Raw genomic sequence first — 22404 nt, 5'->3', positions numbered from 1 at the left:
TCTCTCTCTTCTTATAAGGGCACTAATCCCATCATGGGGGTTCTACTCCCATGGCCTCATTTAAACCTAATTGCTTCACAAAGGCTCCACCTCTGAATGCCATCTCATTAGAGACTCAACATAGAGATTTTGGGACGGACACACACATTCAGTCCGTGAGACTAGTCTACTCTGTCTTCATTATATCCTGGGACCATGCACGGTGACTTTTGCAGCTTTGTCAAAGGCTATAGATTCCTGGACTTTCTCAGATGGTCTTTCTCTGCAGAAAATGCATTCCTCCCCATTGAATCTGCAGGCAGAAGATTTGCACTTTTAAACCAGTTGTCACAAGCGTTACTTATTTCGTTGTGTGCTTGTTGAATGCTGGTCTCATCCACTAGCCTGTAAGCCCTTTGAAGTCAGAGACCACGTCTGCTTTGTCCACTGTTCTATTCCAGAGCCTAGCACAGTGCCTGGCATATAGTTGGTGTTCAGTAGATATCTGTTGAGTGAGTGAATCAGAGTCTTCCACAGCCTGAGCTCTTGGTAGTATTTCTGCATGTATTTGTGGCTGTCACAGAATCTATGTTTCCTGAGTCCCAGTGACTTTTTTGCACAAGTCCTCTGCCTGACCAATAAGGACACTTATTTTAGAAGCCACTCCATAATCTCATGGTGGGTGGTGACAGATTCTATAGCAGATGCTGTTGACACTTGTTTTACAGCCACCTGGCTCGCTGAGTTCACCTGCAGCTGAGGTCGACAGTATCCAGCACACTGACAGATTCCCACCTCCAGCTACCTGGGGGCTCTCTCTGGGGGGGGGTGTTGATGCCTCTAGGGGAAAACCTCAACCAGTTGGGGATGAGAGCAAATGGGTAAATGCTCCAACCTCCCTGTCCTCCAATGGACCTAGTCTGAGGATGTTGCACATGGATTCTGAAGAGTGCCCAGCAGGACTTATCTCCATTTGTCTGAAGGCATAACTCACCCATCACTGCCTCTCCTCCCTTCCTTGTCCATCTCTCTGTGCAATTTTCTGAATATCTGTCTCGCTCCCCAGACCCTCTGATGTTGCTCTTCAGTGTGTCCTAGCACCTTACACATCATCTTTCGTGATCAGAGTAGGTTCTCAAGAGCTATTTATTGAATGAGGAAATCTTTGTAAAGTGTGAAGTATCAGACACAAGCATGATGGAATCAAGACAAAGATAAAGCAGCTCCCTGATGACTTAGGAATAGCATCAGATCAGTTCATGTGAACTTCTTTGAGGTCAAAAGTCTTGAAGACCCCATCCCTTGAGGACTTCCCGTGCCCCCTCTCTGTCATTTGGTCCTTGCCTTCTGCTACCTTGGACTGCTCAGAATTTGCAGTGACAACCAGCAGGGGCTTCCCACAGCTGTCCCCTGTCCTCCTGCATGGCATTGATGGGGTGTACCGTTGAGGGACTGGGTTCAGTGTACATTTTAGAATCATGGCAATCATTGACAGTCACGTAACGGACACAGGGCTGTTTAAATGAACATGTCCACTGAGGAAGGTGGGGTCATGAGTCATCACAGCAGGAACATCAACTGGGAATCAGGAAACCTGATTCACTGGTCCTAGGACCTGGGCAAGTTATTTAATAAGAATAATACAGCAATATCCACAACAGCCACTAGCATCTATTGAGCACTGACTGTGTGCCAGGCACTGCGTTTGGCACTGGCATGTGTTATCTAGCTGAACTTTTACAGCAACCCTGTGGAACAGATACTGTTCCTATTCCCATTTTGTAGAAAAGACCCCCAACAAGGTTCAGAGAAGTGAAGAGGCATCCTGCAGTCCTGCAGCTCGTGAGTGGCAGCGCCAGCTTTTCCCTCTGGATTTGCCCATCTTGGATTTCTTAATCACGGCAGTATCCCTCTGGGGGCCTATGTTTCCTCTTCTGTAAAGGGGAGGATGGCGCTAATCACTTAGGAGCTCCAGGCCCCTGTGATTTTGCAGCAGAATCTCTATCTTAGAAGACAGTAGCAAGTTGGTTAGGCACTGAACTTTAAAGTGAAATTAACCCACCTCTGAAACATTAAAAAAGAAAGAAAGAAAGAAAGAAAAGAAAACAGACAGAAGAAGGTTGCAGCATTGGCCACTACTTCAAGAATAACAGTTAAAATGAAAACTGCAATGAGATATCATCTCACATCCATCAGGATGGAGACTATAAAAAACAAACAGATAAATAAACAAACAAAACCTAGAAAACAACAAGTGTTAATGAGGATGTGGAGAAATTGGGACACTTGAGCATTGCTGAGGAATGTAAAATGATATAGCTGCTGTGGAAAATAGTATGGCAATTCCTCAAAAATTTAAAAATAGAATTACCATAGGATTCAGCAATCACACTTCTCAGTATGCATCCAAAAAAACTAACAAAGAGATATTAGCACCCTCATGTTCACTGAAGCACTATTCACAAAAGCCATGATATGGAAGTAACCTAAATGGCCATCAATAGATGAATATATAAAGAAAATGTAGTATAGGGACTTCCCTGGCGGTCCAGTGGTTAAGACTCTGCTTCCACTGCAGGGGGCACAGGTTCAATCCCTGGTCAGGGAACTAAGATCCTCCATGCCGTGCGGCCAAAAAAGAAAAAATAATGTAGTATATAGATAAAATGGAATATTATTTTGCATTTAAAAAGATGGAAATTCTGACACATGCTACCACATGGTTGAACCTTGAGGACATGATGCTAAGTGAAATAGACCAGTCACAAACAGACAAATACTGTATGATTCCACTTATATGAAGTACCTAAATTAGTCAAATTCATAGAAACAGAAAGTAGAATGGTGGTTGCCAGCGGCTGGGGGTGGGGGAGGAATGATTGCTTAATGGGTACAGAATTTCCGTTTTGCAAGATAAAAACATGAGGCTGATTACACAACAATGTGAATACACTTCGAACTACTGAGCTGTATGTACACTTAAAAATGGTAAAGATGAAAAAAAAATGGTTAAGATGGTAAATTTTCTGTTATGGGTATTTTATCACAATTTACAAAAAGAATTAAAAAGAAAAAAAGAAATGACAGTAAAGGCTGTGACTTCAGAGAGGTTACTACTGCCAGTCCAGAGAGCCACAAGTCGGGCACATCAGGAGCTTGACTGCAGGGGAAAGTGGGTCTTGTCTTGCAAGCTCTCCGAGGGAGCCCTTGGTTGGGTCAGTGGCCCAATCAGCTGTGACAGCTGAGCAGGGGAGCACTCAAGGGCCAAGGCCACGCTCTTGCCTTACATGAGCCCTGTGACATCTGCACTGCCCGTATCATTTCAGGAACTCGAGGACTCCAAGTGGGGAGCCCTGACAGCTGGGTTGGGGGGTGGCCGGAAGGGGAAGACGTTCTTCACATGGCCCTCAATCAGCAGCCGATGGCATTTGGCCTGATGCATGCATTTGTGGCATTGCTCTGGAATGCATTTAAGGGGAAAGGACCCTCTGTGACAAAATAGTTCTTTGTTGTTCTGGAAGGGGGGGTGGTTTGATTTGTTTTTAACTCTAAAGTTCAGACATATCCAATTCAACTCTGCCATATCCCTGAATCCTGGGGGAGGTGGGGAAATGAGGTGGTGACATGCTCAATTTTTTTTTTCCTGCAAGAAAAAAATGAAGGTTTAACCACTAGCTGAGAAAATAATAAATACATGCATAAATAAATACATGCTATGCAGTATTCCTGACCAACAGTGATGGACTTTGCCACGCTCAAATGTTTGGTGTCACCAGCTCAACAATGATGGAGGCCAGCAGCAGAAATTCCAGTGGAGGAGCATGAAAATTCTATGCCTTTTCTTCACATTAAGTTTAGACCTTGAAGATAAAAGGATGGAGAGAAGCAACTGCACAGGGCAGCTAACAAAGGGAGTGTCTCAATTAAGACCCTGTCTGTGGGGGAGGGAAAGAACCCAACTCCACTGGCTGAAGAAACAAAAACAAATTTATGGGCTCATATATCTGAGATGCTCAGGATAGTTTGACTTCAGGCACAGCTGGATCCAGGTGCTCACACAAAATATTTCTACATCTGTCTCTTTCGATCTTTTAGCCCTGGTTTTCCTTTGTGTTTGCTTCGTTCTTGGGCAATCTGTCTGTGTGTGGAGCTCCAGCAGATCCAGGCTCAAATCTTACCAGAAAGAGAGCTCCTCCTCCTTAATACTTCCTGCAAAAGCTCCCTGGTTGCCTGTTTCGGGTCTGGACTGGGTTATGTGCCCATCCTTGACCCACTCACCGTGGCCAGGATAATGGAATACGCTGAATGGTTATGCTAGGACCATGAACCCACACCTAGAGTCAGAGAGCAGGGGAGCCTTCCTACACCACAGGGCTGATAGTAAAGGTACAGCAGCTCCCCACAGGGCATCTGGGCCTTGTGCCAGAGGAAGGAGAAAGGGATGTGGGGCATGCAAACACAATCGTTCACCACATGGGGCCTGTGAAGAAAGGCAGAAGCCAGGTCCCATCCAGGATTCTTTTGATTTCCTTGGTCCATCATCATTGCAGAGTGCTGGGGGCTATTGATGGAGTGGCCGCTCTTCTCTCTTCTCTTCTGCAAGGCTTGTAGTTTCATCTTTTAAAAAAATATTTATCATCCTTTAATTTTTTCCTGGCTTTGTTGAGATATAACTGACATATAACATTGTGTAAGTTTGAGGTATACAATGTTATGATAGGATATGTGTATATATGGTGAAGTGATTACCACAATAAGGTTAGTTAACACATCCATCACTGCATATAGGCACAATTTGCGTGTGTGTGTGTGTGTGTTTGTGTGTGTGGTGAGAACTTTTAAAATCTAGTATCTTAGCAACTTTCAAATATACAATATAATAGTATTTTAACTATAGTCACCATGCTGTATGTAAGATCCCTAGAACTTATTCATCTTATAACCGGAAATCTGTACCCTCACCCATTCTGTACCTTCACCCATTCCACGTCCCTGCACCCCATCTCTTTGACCCTGTTCTCTGTTTCTATGAGTTTGGTTTTCTTAGATTGCACATATAAGTGATATCATACAGTATTTGTCTTTCTCTGGCTGACTTATTTCTCTTAGCATAATGCCCTCAAGGTTCATCCATGTTGTTTCAAAAGGCAGGATTGCCTTCTATTTTTAAAGCTGAATAATATTAATATTAATAATATTAATAATAATACAATATACACATATATACATACATATGTGTATATATATATATATGTATGTGTGTGTGTATATATATATATATATATATATATATATATATATATATATATATATATATAACATTTTATTTTTCTATTCATCTGTTGATGGACACATAGGTTGTATCCAGTTCTTGGCTATTGTAAATAATGCTGCACTGAATATGGGGGTGCAGATATTTCTTTGAGATAGTGTTTCATTTCTTTTGGATATATACCCAGAAGTGGGATTGCTGGATCATGTGGTAGCTTTATTTTTAATTTTTTTGAGGAACCTCCATGCTGTTCTCCATAGTGGCTGCACCAATTTACATTCCCACCAACAGTGTAGGAGGGTTCCCATTTCTCCACACCCTCTCCAGCATTTGTCATTTCTTGTCTTTTTGATGATAACCATTCTAACAGGTGTGAGGTGATATCTCATTGTGGTTTTGACTTGTATTTCTCTGGTGACCAGTGTTGAGCATCTTTTCATGTGCCTGTCGGCCATTTGAATGTCTTCTTTGGGAAAATATCTGTTCAGGTCCTTGGTCCATTTTTAAATTGGGTTATTTGTTTTTATTTTTGGTATCGAATTGCATGATTTCCTTGCATAGTGTGGATATTAACCCCTTATCAGATATGTGGTTTGCAAATATTTCCTCCGATTCTATTGGTTGCCTTTTCATTTTTTTGATTGCAGCCGTGTCTTGATTTGGGGCAACCAGGAGCCTTGTGGTCAGGATGCCAGTAATGGTGTTTCTGGGCAATGGCAGTTCTGTTTTGTGTTTTGCTGTGTACAAACAACTACAAACATTTATTTTCTTGCTCACGGACCTGGGGTTGACTGTGTCCTGGTTGGGACAGGTTGGGCTTGGCTCTGAGCTGCAGGTGAGGTCCAAGTTTCTTTGGACTGGTGGCTACTTGGGGCCTACCTTTCTCATGGAGGATCATGCAAGCGTCAAAGGCATACAAAACTGTGTGAGCCTGGAAGAGTTCACATCACATCTGCTAATATTCCTTTGGCCAAAGCAAAGCAAACCAAGCCCAGTGTCGGTGCAGTGGGAGTGCATCCTCTGCATTCCCTGCTCTGCAAGGCCATGCAGCAGAGGGAAGAGAGAAGAAATGGGAACAGCCGTCCAATCCACCATGTGTTTTCTTTGTGAGACCTCATCCATATCAGGCTTCTCACACAGAAACAGCTTCATGATTCATCCAGTCTTCCAGATAAGGGAGATGCTTTTTGCAAGAACTTGAGTTTCCTCCTTGAGATCAAAATCAAGGTTGAGATATGTACCCTGAACCCACTCAAGTATTGTTCCACAGAGTTGTGTAAGAGGATGGTCTCCATATTACCTGTCTGGACTCCCCTGCTGGACAAGGGAGTCATCAGGTCATCAGGACAAGGGTCCGGCTGAGCGCAGGGCCAGGAGAGACCCGACCAGATGGCTGCAGGGCCTGGGGCCGAAAGTGAACTGGAAGACCCACCCTGACAGCCAGGCGGCCAGTCTGGCTAAGGTGCCCATCCAGAGGGCTAAGCAGAATGAAATCAAATCAGGGCAATTGGACGGAGCCCAGGGGACCAAGGCAAAGCAACAGAGTGCTGGACAGATTGCAGGGCGGGAGCTCAAGAAAGTTCTCGAACAATAGGAATTCTCAGCCTGGGAGGGAAGGAAGTATTAAGATCTGGAACATGAGTTACTCCTTCACTGCTTTTCACTCCAAGGAGGAAACAGTAGCTGGACAGTCAGTTTTCCTTCTCATTCCTGCTTTGGCAAATTTCTTAAAACTGCTTAAGAAAATCAATGTGGGTAATTATTTGCATGACTTCCCATCGCTGGTGTGAGGAGCTCATAATAGAAACACTTGCAAAGAAATATAGTGTGAGAGTTACTTTTCTTTTTAGCTCCTGGAGTAAGCTGAGTATTTTACAAGATGAATGGTTGCTACTGAAATCATCTTCCCAGCTGCTCTGATATTTTTTCTTATAATTAACTTTCATAATGCAGAAGTTGGTTTGTTACATTTGAGTAACTGGAGGCCCAGAGTATCTGAAAACTGCAGGAAAAAGACACACAGTTACTGTAAGTGGGTATTTGTCTTGTGACAGAGCTGTTCTGCTTAGTTCTCTTATATAGCAAGGGCCTGGGGGGCAGGGGACAGGGAGCAGCAACAGAGCAGCTGGAGGGAGGACGGGCAGGGCTCTGGGAGGGCAGAGAGCGAGTTTCTCCTATAGTGAATGCAGGGCTTTCTGCACAACTGAGCGTCCACAGAGGGAAAGGATTACATTTCTGGATCCGGTGTGAGTGAAGAAGCAGAAAGCCTTTACTTTCCTGTACAACTGGAGGTTGATATTGGTACCAGATGGGAGATAACAAATTTATTATTATCATTTAATAATAATAATACCAAGATCTATGAGAAACTTACTGTGCACCACGCAGTGAATGCTTTAATTTATTCAAAGTAACCCAGTATAATAGGTATTATTATTCTTCCCATTTTACAGATGAGAAAACCATGGATGAAGCGGTGAAATAAGCTGCTCAGGGTTACTCATCCAGTAAATGGTAGAGCAGGAATCCAAATCCAGCTTGCACTGAAGCTCATGGTGATTTGTCCAGTATAAGCTCCTGGCATGACATGGTTGTAAAAGCCACAGGTTGGGCTTAGGCAGAGTTCCTAGACACCCAGTATATCAACACAGGGCTCCCCTACATAGATCAGCTTTCCAGAGTGCTGAGTGCTGGGGAGGGCAGACTGTCCAGAAAAGGCCCAAGGATCCGGCCTTTAGAGGATCAGGGGAAGGGGCTGGACTTTCTAAGCAGGAAAGGAGAAGGACCGTGAAATACACACGGTGGTTGCCCCTCCAACATTCATGTACCCTTCTCCCACTATGTAACAGCAGTGGGGGGTTGGCAGATTGACCCACAGCTTGGATGGGCCCTGGTTGATCCATAGCTAAGCCAATCAGGAAAGTCCCATCCCTTTGCCTCTGTGACTGGTTCAGAGATGGGCCGATCGAAGACATTTCAGGCCAATGAGATGGAAGGTGGAAGGCTTTAGTAGGGGTGTCTACGAAAGTCATTCTGAACTTTAATGAGGGGGTTCAGGAAGTGTCCCTCTCTCTGTCCACCCCGCACCCCCAACAGTAGGCAGAAAGCAGGTAGTCTTGCTGGTTATTGGCAGCCATCCTGTGACCACAAGGGCAGCCAGCCTTGGGAGATGGCCGGGCGGCTAGATCAATTGCCCTTCCACGCAGCAAGCCCACCCTAATTTGGGGCTGTCTTTCAGATAAGTCTATAAATCTCCTTATTGTTTCATCCCTTTTGAGCTGGGTTTTCTTTTTCTTGAAGCTAATACCTTTTAACTGGCAGAACCTGGTCTATAAAAGGAAGATTAACTTTATTTCCTTATCTCCAGGAAAGCAGAATTAGAATTTGGGGGAAGTAGATATCTTCCTTGAGGTAAGGAGCTGCCTTGTAGTGACTGCTCCAGCATTTGAAACATCCAAGCTAAAGCTGGGGAATAGCAAGGAGATTTCTAAGGGGGAAGAGAGACACTGCTGCTGGCATGCCCCCCCCCACCAGGGTCGGGACTCTCAGACCACTTAAAAGTGGGAGCAGGACTCTGAGGTAGGGGACTGATGCTGAATGTCCCTCCCTGCTGCTGGATAGCTTCTCAAAAGAAAACCAGGGCATCTATTTAGTTTTTCTTGTACTTGTCATGGCCTCAAAAGAGGCCAAGACTGTTGAACTCATTCTTCCCATATGTCTCACATTTTTTTTTTTTTTTTTTTTGCTGTACGCGGGCCTCTCACTGCTGTGGCCTCTCCCGTTGTGGAGCACAGGCTCCGGACACACAGGCTCCGCGGCCATGGCTCGCGGGCCCAGCCGCTCCGCGGCATGTGGGATCTTCCGGGATAGGGGCACGAACCCGTGTCCCCTGCATCGGCAGGCGGACTCTCAACCACTGCGCCACCAGGGAAGCCCATATGTCTCACATTTTAAGAAGGCAAGTCAAACTGGTGCTAATTTAATGTGTATTACAGCCGGCACATCGGCTTTAAGTCAAGTTGGTGGTGCAGTTGCATTGTACTTTATAGTAAGACGGGACCTTTCATAGAAGTAATGGGATCGATGAAGCAATGCCCATGTATCAGGCAGGCCACGTAAATTCTTAGCACAGTAAGATATTACAAAGGTTTATGGTTGCGATATCTTTGCTCTCCTGACGTACTCAGAGTCATATTTATGACTTAATTATTGTGAAGTTCAGGGTTAGGAATGCTTGCTAACCTTGCCATGGCAATATTGTTCCTGCAGGGGAGAGAGAAGCCCATCTGCTTTAGTTGTTCTTCTGATTCATAAACATGTCGCCTATTCTAGGTTCCTTTCACAATCCCTTCTGGATCGGTCCTTTATGAATTTATTGAAACATTTAGAAAGCATTGACTGTCTCCCGTGTATACTCCCTGCTCGCGGCGACAAGCTGTGTTGTCTACTACTTATCCTAAACTTGAATTTCCTGAGCTGCTACCATCTTCAGCACCCTGCCCTTGGACTAGTCTCATAGGTTATGGCAAGCACAGTGCTGGGTCGCTGTCAGCAGTGGCCTGATTCCTTTCCCACCTAATTTCATCTTAACTTAGTTTTGTGTAAATGGCTCATTTGCTCTGCCCTGCTGAGTCTCAAAGCAGATTGACAGTGCCAGTGGATTTTGCGAAATGAAGATGGAATTAAGCCGAGACCATGGAATATATTGGTGCTACTTTGGCAGCATTTTACATGGTGAAATGAAGGGCGAACTTGACTCCTGGCTGCCTTGCCCAGTATGTGACTCTAGGCGGGGAGATGAGTGAAAGAAAGGCCATATTGCAGGAAATATTTTCCTGGTTGTTACTGAGTCAAGAAGGACGCAGCGTAGGCAGTGGGGCTCCTTATTTGAGTCAGTGGAAGCAGCTTTTTAGTTCCCAAATCAACTGGCTAGTCCTCAAATGTCAGGCTCTGATGCTTATTCTGTGACCTGGAAGATGGGCCAGGGAGAACCAGGGCATGTTCTCAAGAGTCTGGGATAATCAGCACCATTTTCTTGAATGATCTCTGCTTCATGTAGAATTAGTCCATTGAATTAGAAGCCTCCTGAATCTCCTGTTAGCTGCCCTGAAGCAGGCATGTTTGTTTTGTTTTGTTTTGTTTTGTTTTGTTTTTGCGGTACACGGGCCTCTCACCGCTGTGGCCTCTCCCGTTGCGGAGCACAGGCTCCGGACGCGCAGGCTCAGCGGCCATGGCTCACGGGCCCAGCCGCTCCGCAGCATGTGGGATCTTCCCAGACCAGGGCACGAACCCGTGTCTCCCGCATCGGCAGGCGGATTCTCAACCACTGCGCCACCAGGGAAGCCCGAAGCAGGCATGTTTGCCCCTATCTTAGTTCAAAGCTGCAGATGGATGCCTTCAGTCTCTTCTTGCGCAGTACCAACAGGTGACCATAAAAACTGCTTAAGGTTTGCTTGTGGGCCACCAGCCCCATAACTCTGCATGCTCAGCTCTGCCCTGAACCACCCATTCCTATTATGCATCTTAGGAAAAGGAGACTTTTAACAACTTGAATGCTTGTTCCTGGCCAGGGCACTTGGTAGCAGAGAATCAGAGGAATTAAGGACTTGAGCAGCATGCCTCAGTTCCAGGTTTTGCTCTCCAGCCAAGAGGAGCCACTGCGCATTTTTGTGCATGCTCCTCTTTCTCTCTGACTGTTTGATAAGGTGGTCCTCATTAAGGCCAGAGTTTGGCCATGCGTTCCTCTCTCTCATGCTCCTAGCCACCTTGCAGGGTCTGTGTCATCCCTTCTACTGGATGGATGAGGGAACTCATGCCCCAAGGAGGAAGGCCCCTTGCCTGGAGTTGTTTTGAGATGGCAGAAGTGGGATTCCTACCCAACACTGAAGTGTCACAGCACTGTCTATTGATTTGCTTATGTCTAATTGGAGGAGCTCTTAAAAAAATATTGGAAGAAGTTCGCTCTAAAGTTCCTTGCCCATACCAGCTGGCTTGGCTTTTCATTTCATTTTCTGATGCTTCTATAAAGACCGGACACACACCCTCATCCTCTACCCATATAAGGCTGCCTCAGCAGAGCAGAGAGCAGTGGGCTACCAGGGCCCAGGGAGGTGAGTGGGGGGGTCACTGAACCTCATTTAGTGACGGGCCTTGGAGGTGAGACTGAAGAGAATTTGGTGGTCTATATTGTCTCAAGAAGCATTGAATTTAATTCTATTACTTCTGCAGGTGTGAAAATAATCTTCATGTCCTTCCTTTTTCTGCCTCTCTTTCTTCCTCTAACCTTCCTTGTGTATATTGGCCTATTTTATTGATACTTTATCTCAATTTCCCCATAGTTTTAATGATTTTTTTTTTTTTTTCAGTACGTGGGCCTCTCACTGTTGTGGCCTCTCCCCTTGCGGAGCACAGGCTCCGGACACGCAGGCTCAGCGGCCATGGCTCATGGGCCTAGCCGCTCCATGGCATGTGGGATCTTCCCGGACTGGGGCACGAACCCGTGTCCCCTGCATCGGCAAGCAGACTCTTAACCACTGCACCACCAGGGAAGCCCAATGATCATTTTTAAATTTCTTCTCTTGTAAATGATCAGTTTGTGTTTTCCAGCAACAATTCTAAGCCTGGATCAGTAACAAAGAAAGGTGTCTCTGTTTTAAAGACTGCCACCACTTTATGTCTCTGGCCTCCTTACTGCCCAGAAACTAGGCATTCTGGAAAATATTCTCCTCACAGGATCTTCTTCCCATCTCATCTACTGGCATTGCTGGGTTTTCTCTCCTCATACCTTTTTCATTAGTACCAAATTTCCCTGTTCCTTGGCCCATAATGGTGCACCAGGGAGCCCCCTCACCACTAAATGAGATTCTACCCATGCTTGAAAGCCCATCTCTAATGCTGCTTCCTCTGTGAGGCCCACCCGGAATTACCCCCGACTAGACATAGCCTCACCCTTCCTCACAGCCATCAGCACTGCTATTCTATCTTTAATCATTGTTTTTTTTCCTTTAAAATAGATCCTTTCCCTATTTCCATATTTTCCTAGTTGTAAAAGTAATTCATACCCATCATAGGAAAAAGGGACATGCAGAAAGCCACAAAGAAGAAAATAAGAATTAACCGAGGTAACAATAAGCTCTAACATTTGGGAAAGTTGATACGTAGGCTCCCTTCTAAGCTCTTTGTGTGTATTAATCCAGCTCATTCTCACAACCTCTCCTCAAGGGTGACATTATTACCATCCTGATTTTACATGTGAAGAATGACATTTGAGGTGGTCATAAAGTGTCTCAGATGTCAGCTGAGACCTGTGTGACAAGGTCGTGTTGAACTTGCTGACCCAGTTCTGTGGCCATGTGAGCTGGGGCGTTCTGGGCTGAGTCACTGGGTTTCTCCTGCCCTGGGACTCTTGCGTCCCTGAGTCCTGAATGGGCATCCGCTCCTCCCTGTAGGATGCTGGCTGTCAGGAGAGTCTGACTTTCACGTGCCACCTCTGTGCTTCTCTTTCCTTCCACTTCCTCATATGCGACCTCTCCTTGGGTCAGACAGAGGCCGCCACACTTCAGGAGAAGCTGGGTTTTAATTGTGAGACTAAAAAGTGGAAGGAATAATACCCCAAAGCTTTTAAGTTTAATTCAGTCCCATTTGTTTATTTTTTTCTTTTATTTCCTTTACTTTAAGAGATGGATCCAAAAAAATGTTACTGCTATTTATGTCAAAGAGTGTTCCACCTGTGTTTTCCTGTAGGCATTTCATAGTTATCTGTTCTTACATTTAGGTCTTTAATCCATTTTGAGTTTATTTTTGTGTATGGTGTTAGAGAATGTTCTACTTTCACTCTTTTACATGTAGCTGTCCAGTTTTCCCAGCACCACTTATTGAAGAGACTGTCTTTTCTCCATTGTATATTCTTGACTCTTTTGTCATAGATTAATTGACCGTAAGTATGTGGGTTTATTTCTGGGCTTTCTATACTGTTTTGCTGATCTGTCTGGTCTTTTGTGCCATTACCATACTGTTTTGATGACTGTAGCTTTGTAGTATAGTCTGAAGTCAGGGAACATGACTCTTCCAGCTCTGTTCTTCTTTCTCAAGATTGTTTTGGTTACTTGGGACCTTTTGTGTTTCCAAACAAATTTTAAAATTATTTGCTTTCCACATGCCAAACCCTGTTCTGGGAGCCATATGTCTATGAGTTCATTGACTCCTCACATGATAACTGCCACTAGGACCTCCAGGTTACAGAGGAAGGGATTTAGCACAGACAGGTTAAGAAACCAGACTGAGTTACATAGCTAGAATGTGATGAGATTCAAGCTCGGGTGGGCTGCTTCCCGAACCCAATTTTAACTACATGCTCTCCAGCCTGAATCCATGTCCAGTGGTGAGACAACCAAAATGGGCCTTTGTGAATCAAGAGTGGGGGCCTGAGGGGAACAGGCACAATTTCTCTGTAACATAGGATTAGAATGAAGATCAAGGAAAAGCCTCAGGGCCTCTCTCCACCCTAGACCACAGGAGGGTCCTTGGGCTGGAGGGCAGGCATGGGAAAGAGTGGTGTGGGGTCAGCATGACACAGAGAGACCTGGATGGGGTCCAAGATTGAATAGACTCTTAAGATGAGCTATTATTATTATTATTTTTTTTTTACTTAGTCTTATTTTAAAAGAAAACTTCAGAGGCTTGAAGAACTAGTTATATTTTTCTATGGAGAAAATAAAGATCAATTTAAATAAAATAATGAAAACAAAGAACTTTCATTTTTGCATTCCACCTGTGGGATCTGTCTCTCATTTTGTAGATACGGTTGTAATTGAACCTCTCAATAGCACAAATGAGAAAACTGAGGCCTGGTGACATACTCAAGGCCACCCAGCCAGCCAGTGACTGAGCTTGGACTCAAGCCCAGTTTGTCTGAATTATACATGCATGTGGGTGACCCTCTATCCATCCATTCATGTGGACCCACAAAAATGTTTGGAGTGTGAGCCCAGCTCCAGGTGTTGTGGCAGATGCAGAGAATACAATGGAGTGCCTGTTCTGGGGGACTTGGATCTAGTGGAGAGACAGTGTTCTAACAAGCCATCTTGGTGTTGAGCTGCGTGACAGGGCTGCGATAGAAACAGGTGCAAAGGATCATGGGAGACAGGAGCTCAGGGTCTGGGACTGTGCAACTGGATCCCGGTGCCACCCTTTATCCAGGGCTAAGGAAATGCCACTCTCCCAGCAATTAAATGACACTCAGCCACCAAATTTCCTCCCCGTAAATTTCATCATGTGGCATAGTATAGTGGTTAAGAAAGAGCACCACCTCTAGTATTCCTCAGACTTGAGTTCAAATCCCAGGTGTGTGAACCACTGGCTCTGTGACATAGGCGCGTTCTGTCACCTCTCAGTTCCTTCTGTAAACGAGGTTGGCAGGACCCACTTGGACCTTAGGGATGTGGGAAGAAATGAAGTCATACACATACAGCACTGAACAGTGCCTGGCCCATAATATACTCAAGAAATGAGAGCTATGATATATTATTCTAGATGGATTGTTGTCTGCATGCCTGCCGTATCCCTTCCTCACACCAAATCATAGGCAAGTTTTTCCTCTTCCCACCAATCTATCTGATAGGCCAGAGCCCTGGTGTGTGTGTGTGTCTTTAAAATAGCCTTCCCCCTGGCCTAGGACCCTCTGGCCAGAGTTCTGTGCACGTCCTTTGTCAAAGCACTCACTTCTCTTGTGTTTGCAGATGAGAAGTTGATCCTTAAACACAACCTGGGGTGACTCCTATAAACACAAGTCAGCCTAAAAACATGATGGCCCCATGGTTTGGGCCTGGCACCTGGGATTTGGGCCGAGTCTCTCTGACTTCGTTTCTGGAGGCAAATGTAAATCCAACATTACCTAAGCTGGGCAGTGAGGAAATTCTCATGTTTCCAACACTTTCAACAATGCCCCATTATGCCTGGTGACTCACGAATAGGCCTGTGTCCACGGAACAGCATGTGTCTCTCTGCAGTAAGTACAGTGCCTTGCTGTATGTTTGAACGAATTTCATAGGCTTGTCTCCACCACGGATGTTACTCACCCTCTTTTCTGACGGTTGCTGGAGGCTTGTTGCATCAGAGAAAGCCAGAAAAGGAAAGGGCTATGATTCTTTTCACTGAGCAACCTAGTACATTGGAGATAGTGCCTGGGAGGGAAACTTGGGTTCAAGCTGAATTAAAAGCAAAGTCTTGGGATCTTTGCAAAAAGCCACTTACCTTAGGTGGCAGGTCAAAGAAAACTCTCAGGTCACCCATCATTGTCACAGTTAATGCTGCAGCCTTTCTTTCCCTTGACAGGCAGGGGAAAGGGCAGCTGAATATTGAGACAGCTCCTTGCATATGCCAGGGTCAGGGAGACACTGAAGATTGTGTGCAGAGACAACCGATTTGCCTCCTGTGTTGTCACTATCATCAACTTGGGCAATTTCACAGGGAACCGAGAACCCCAGGAACACAGACTCTATTTCTAACATTCCAAAGGGAGGGACATACTGCTGCCATCTACTCAGTCCCAAGGGCACCCTGCCCTGTTGCTTTTACCTACTGCTTGGCACAAATACCTTGGCTGTGCTGAGCTTCAGCCCCTTTTAAGGGTCTCATGAAATGAGTGGGCCCAGGGCCGGCCTTGCTTGTGCCGTTTCAGACTCTGCACAACTGTAGGTACCAGAGTGCTTGCATGCCCTCTGCTGCCTGGTGAGCTCCCAGTCACCCACCAGTGGCCAGCAGAGACTGCAGTTTCCCCAGCAGGCCTTCCTGACTGCCTTGATCCCTGCATGAGTTTTCACCCTTTATTATAATCCTCAGAATGAGAATGAAAACTCCTTGGCAAGGTCTTTGCTTACAGCTCCGTCTCCTCAGCTACACAGTGGATTTTCTGAGACCAGGGACCTCGACTGTCTCGCTCACTGTTGTGTTCTCAGCACACATGACATTTCCTGGCAGGTACAAGGCACTCAGTAAATGTTGGCTGGGATATGAAATGAAGAAATGAATGAATGAATGTCATCCTCAGGTAATATTCTGTATATGATGAGGCATATTAAGTTTCCAGGATACTGGAAACTCCTATAATGATCCATTCTAGTGTGTTACTATACTATCCAAATAGAAGGCCCCCTTTAAAGATCACACCTGTTATCATTCATCAATACCTTCACATGAATGAGTTTACAGTATTTCAAGATACTTGACAAAAAGCACTGAGCCTGGTACTGATTTGGTTTGGAAATAGGGGAGTATGCATATGTGTGAGGCAATGGGTGAGCAAGAAAGACCTGGAGTAGGGGCTTCCCTGGTGGCGCAGTGGTTAAGAGTCCACCTGCTGATGCAGGGGACACGGGTTCGTGCCCCGGTCCGGGAAGATCCCACATGCCGCGGAGCGGCTGGGCCTGTGAGTCATGGTCGCTGAGCCTGTGCGTCCGGAGCCTGTGCTCCGCAACGGGAGAGGCCACAACAGTGAGAGGCACGCATACCGCAAAAAATAAATTAAAAAAAAAAAAAGAAAGACCTGGAGTGAGGCTGTGGGGTGTCATCTAAAAGCGCCCCTTATGGGCATGACACCTAGGAGAGTGTCCTTGAAAGGGAAGAGGACTGAGAGAGGGAGGACCAGGGCCCAAGTGTTCCTATTAGCCCTGAGGCCAAGCCTGGGGCGGGGGGAACCTTAGACCCAGAGGTGGGACAGGGGGCTCAGGTGAACTTTTGGCCCTGGTGTTCTGGTTTCCTAGACAAGGGGTAGTTCTCCAACCCACCTCTATTCATATGTTCATTCATTGAACTAAACCACACTAACCATCTTCAATGCACTAAGGTTGTGTTCCAGGTGTTGAGGATACAGTGAAGAGTAAAATGGACAAATTTCCTGCCCTCATGGAGCTTACAGTCTAGCTGGGGAGAAACAGACACTAAGCAAATCAGTCTACTATAATACCAGATAACCATAGTGTCCTGAAGAAAAACGCAACGGGGACAGGCAGTGGCGAGCGATGGGGCGATGTTTTAGATGTGCAGTCAGAGTGGCGCCTTGAGGAGGGGACCCCCTGACATCTGGCTGGTTATTGGTGGGAGGCAAAGAAACTGAATGCAGGTCCAACTCCTTTGCTTTTGGCAAGCATGTAGAATTGGGCCAAAGATGTTCTTTTTGGAAATAATTCTTTCATCTGAGCTGAACAAGGGCCTTCGACAGGTGTGCTGGGTGTCCCCCGCTTGGGGACACTGAGCCTCAGGTTGCTCCTTTGTGAAGTGGGGACAGTAATTAGATCTCCTTCACAGGGCTCTCTTGAAGGTTAAATGAGCCGATGTGTGTGAGAATAGTGCTCAGTGAATCGTGAGGGATGGAGTGTAATTTACATGTTCACCACTCATCGACCTTCAGGGCGTTCAAGCACCACAAGCACTTGGCTGCCTGCTGATTCTGGGGAGCTGTTGGACACCCTCCTTCACACCCTCAAGTCCGATCCTGTGACCTCTACCCGAGACTCCATTAGTGTTAGGGTCCTACAGTCTAGAGGTTAAAAGCGGTTCAAGGAGGGCTGGCTGGTTTTTGACTGGCATTTGAGAGCATCGCAAAATCACTGACATTTGTCCTGATGTGTTGGTGTCTACCAGACCTGATGTTAAAGTTTTTTGACTCTCAGTCTAGTTGGAAGCATGGACTCTGCAGCCAGAGGGCTCAAGTTCAAATTCCAGCTCCGCTACTTACCAGCTTTATTAAAAATCATAGGCCTGTTGGGAGAATTAAATGTATTATGCAAAGGTACTTGAAGCTGCGCCTAGCATGTAGCCCTAAATAAGTTGGTGCTGTTCTTGTCATTACTTTTTTTCCTCCCCCACTTCCACTGTGATTTCCTGTAGAGAAGAGGCCTGTTCTATTCATCTTTTGGTTCCCAATGGCTATGTCAGGCTTGGCATAGGGCAGGCACTCATTAAATGTTGGATGAGTACATGGATGAATGGGTGGATGGACGGATGAGTGGATGGATGGATGGATGGACGGGTAGATGAGCTACTGTTTACTTCTCGTAAACTTTATGATCAAGGCCTTAAGGGTGATGAAAGAAAATGTGGAGGGTGCTGATGGTACAGTTTGGAGAAGGGGCACAGCACAGTGCACCCTTCCCATTAAACCCCCTTTCCTGCAGAAATGCCTGAGGAGTGAGGGGAGAGGGGACCTGGCTCATCTCATCTGGGTTCCACAGCTGCCCAGCGTGGGCTCTGTGCCATGCACGTTACAACACTACCCACACCTTACTCCTCACAGCCACCCTAGGAGGCATACTATTATTGGCTCCATTTTACAGATGAGGAAGCTGAGGTTTGGAGAAATGAAGTGACTCTCTTAAGGTCACACCCAGGGCTGCTAATTCCAGAACCTTCCTCCTCAACCCTTTTGCTCCACTGTTGGGTCTGTTCCTCAGCCACATGATTCACAGTTTTGCTGCATAGCACTGGCCGAGGACTTACTCTTTGGAAACGCTTCTTTCATCTGAGGTGAACAGGGACCTTTGACAGGTGAACATGCCAGCCCTGAGTGCTGGGCATTCTCACCTTGGGGTCTTTTACACCAGCTTCTTCTTGGGAAAATTCTATGATTTCTCCAGAGCAGTTTGGCTGAGTTCACTGCATTCACAGGCAATGATAAAGCTGGTATCTGGTAAAGCACACCCTGAGTTTGGAAATGTAATTGTAGAATGTGACATTGAAAAAAAGGGGAGGTACCTCAGAGTGGAGGAAACACAGTGTTTATTGAGTGCTTACAACACACCAGCACTGTGTATACTTTCTCACTAGTCTTCACGTCAACTATGTGAAGAACGTTTTATCACCTTCATGTTTTGGGTATTGGGTCTCTGGCCTGCTCGAGCCATATAGCTAATAAGGGCTCCTCCTGAGATTTGAACCCAGGTCTCTCAGGCTTCCAAAGTCTCCCCTTTGCACTGATCTTCCCTGGGAATGTGCAGCTGGCTGTGATGACGACTGGGGTTTCCACAGATTCATAATTGTCTGTACTCACTGTAGAGTTAGTATTCTCTAATCTAAATATGAGTAAGTTCACAATTGCTGTGTTCTCCACCATCTGACAGCTAGATCATTTACCCAGTCTCAGAGAATGCTAGGTTCTCCCGGCTCCACCCTCCAGCTTTCAGAGGATATTTCATCACGAAAAATATTGCCAGTGGTATATACCCCAAAGAATCAAAAGCTGGGACTCCAAAAGATACTTGCACAGCCATGTTCATAGCAGCATTATTCTCATTAGCCAAAAGGTGGAAGTAGCCCAAGTGTCTATCAGTGGACGAATGGATAAGCGAAATGTGGTATATACATACAATGGAATATTATTCAGCCTTAAAAGGGGGGGACATTCTGATACATGACACAATATGGATGGACCTTGAAGACATTATGCTACGTGAAATAAGCCAGACACAAAAGGGCAAATACTGTATGATTCCACTTATATGAGGCACTTAGAGTAATCAGATTCTTAGAGACAGAAAGGAGACTGGTGGTTGCCCCAGGCTGGAGGAAGAAATAGGGAGGGTTTTGTTTTGTTTTGTTTTTAATGATAAACATGGCTTGTATACACTTTATTTTTTTAATTTTTACTGGAGTATAGTTGATTAACAATGTTATGTTAGTTTCAGGTGTACAGCAAAGTGACTTAGTTATACATACGCATATATTATTTTAACAAATAATACCATCCTCATGGGTGTGAGGTGATATCTTATGATTTTGATTTGCATTTCTCTGATAATTAGTGGTGTTAATATCTTTTCATGTGCTTGTTTTCCATTTGCATATTATTGCAGAATATCTATTCAAGTCCTTTGCCCATTTTTAAATCGACTTATTTGATATTTTTGTTGAGTTGTAAGAGTTCTTTATATATTCTTGGTATTAACCCTCATTAGATATATGATTTGCAAATATGTTCTTCCATCCCTAGGTTGCCTTTTAACTCTGTTGATTATATCCTTTGATGTAAAAATGTTTTTAAGTTTGATGTAGTCTTATTTATCTATTTTTGGTTTTGTTGCCTGTATTACTAAGAATTATAAGTTGTATTAGCATGTTATGTATGGTACATATACATTATATATGTGAATTATGAAGTGTAATAGTTAAACAATGCTGAATCTGTTATACTTTTAAACTGTAGTATTACCTCTTTAATTATCTTTGCACGTGGGCTTCCTTCTTTCCCTCCCTCCTTCCCTCCCTCCCTCCCCCCTTCCTTCCTTCCCTCCTTCTCTCTTTCCTGACATGTTTATCAAACACCTACCCTGCGCCACTCACTCTGCCAGACAATAGACATGATAACATGTGATCTGTGTCCCAATGTACTTCTATTTTCTTTCATTTTTACTATGTTTTATCGGTGTATACACACTCTCAGTTTTGCCTGATACTGATTTACTCTCCATTTATTTTCTATGCTGATTTTTTTTTTCAGAGCAGAATGGACCAATTGCTTCGGCTTTAATTTCCGGTGCTTTACAAAGGCTAAGCTGAAGGCTGCACCACCAGAAGCTTGGTAAGCTTGGGTGACTGGCCTTGGCTGGTGGGACGCTGGGAATTTCAAGTGGGCAGGGCTCCAGGGAGTCAAGTGAGTGTTTTCACAGTTTTCTGTGTTTGGCATTGTAGGAATTTGCCTGGCCTGCTGGATGGAGAGAGTCTGACTCGGATTCTGGGGGCTCGGAAAGACCGTCAAAAGACTCTTCCCTTCCCTGAAATAGCCATGCATTTGTTTAAAGACTTGAAACCATTCTGATGCTGGAATTTCCCTCTGTGTTTATTTTCACATCTGGGTGATGGTCTTCTGCCACTGGAGGACTTTTAGTGAATCACTTCAGAGATTGCTTTTAATGTTTCCCAGATGAGAGGGGCTGGCACTTGTCTGTTTTCTGAGGCCTGACAGGGCAGGACTGACCGGGCTTCCCGGCTGGCTGCCTGGAGCTGTTCCTTGGGGGAAGTGGACAGGCATTTCTTGTCTTTCTGGGAAACCTGCTCCTCTGAGCTCCTGATCCCCGGGCTCTCTTTCCACATGAGGAGGGGGACAAGGTGGAATGGAATATAAATAAAAGAGATAGACTAGTTTTAACTGGTCCAAGATGTTACGGGCTGCGCTCTCGGTAGCCACTGGCAGCCGGCACCCCTCTGTGTTCCCAGGCTCTGGTTTGCGGTGTCACGGGCTCCAAGAGACAAGGCTGGTTGGGGTCACTTCCAGAGGGCAGCCTGGGAAGCTCAGGAAGGTGTTGGCTCAGCTCAGGAGTCATTGGCTGCCAGGTGCCTTCTGATGGACGCCTGTTCCCAGGGCCCAGCGGTGGCCAGAGTCTCTATGACCACGTCAGGTCCATGGTTCCCGCTCACTCTTAGCCTGACAGACAGGCTCCATTGCAGTCGCATTTCTGCTCCGTGTCCCTCTGTCACGCCCCCCTCCACCCCCCATACTCCATGTTCCAGCCACATCTCATACATTCTTTTGGGTGCTTTCTAGTTGTCCACACCCCAGAGCCCCCTGCACCCTGCTCTGTCCAGCTCTGAGCCCCAGGAGTCAGACCACTAGGGGTGCATCATCCAGGCTCCCCTGCCTCGCCCTCTGGCTTCCTGCTGGTGTGGGGCGATGGGGAGCACCACAGGAGCTCTGGGGGTAGGGGGAGGGGAGAGAGAGGTGGAGGTATTTATTCTCCTGGCTCCCTCCCTGTGAGGCCATCTCAGGCTGGCTGCGTGACTTAGAAGTCTCGCATCCTCTTAAGGTGGCCTTCTCTACATAGTTTTCTCTTTCTGCATCTGGGTAACTGCTGCCTTCCTTCATCCTTTTGGGTCCAGGGTTGGTACGGCACCTGGAATCCCGCACTACCTTTTGTGGTTTTCCTGTATCTTGTCCACACTTTTGTCAATAGTCTTTTTGCTAAATCCTTCTTGAATTGTCTTATTTGAGTGTTCCTGCTGGAACTCAGACAGAGATAGATACATAGATAGATAGATAGAGAGAGAGAGAGAGAGAGAGAGAGAGAGAGAGAATGTTATTTTATTTACCTGTACCCCTTTTCCCATGTTTATTCCCTCTACAAGAATTCCCTTCTTCACCTTGGCTACCTGATGAACTGCATCTT

At 45.6% G+C, this 22404-nt stretch overlaps 1 long non-coding RNA gene across 3 annotated transcripts in view; it reads left to right on the top strand.

Annotated features, from left to right (window-relative positions):
- LOC308615982 overlaps positions 1 to 21756 on the top strand; it is a 142746-nt gene extending 120990 nt beyond the window's left edge. For all 3 annotated transcript variants that reach the window (XR_014015676.1, XR_014015677.1, XR_014015678.1), the window contains 2 exons: positions 20742 to 20822; positions 20933 to 21756. This is a non-coding gene — a long non-coding RNA (uncharacterized lncRNA). The remainder of the gene's footprint in view (positions 1 to 20741; positions 20823 to 20932) is intronic.
- The last annotated feature ends 648 nt before the right edge of the window (positions 21757 to 22404 follow it).

The sequence above is a fragment of the Mesoplodon bidens genome (genome assembly GCF_964165515.1).
Source record: "Mesoplodon bidens genome assembly, chromosome: 4".
Classification (NCBI taxonomy): domain Eukaryota; kingdom Metazoa; phylum Chordata; class Mammalia; order Artiodactyla; family Ziphiidae; genus Mesoplodon; species Mesoplodon bidens.
Note: the sequence above shows the minus strand (reverse complement) of the source record. Positions and strands in the feature narration are given on the sequence as shown.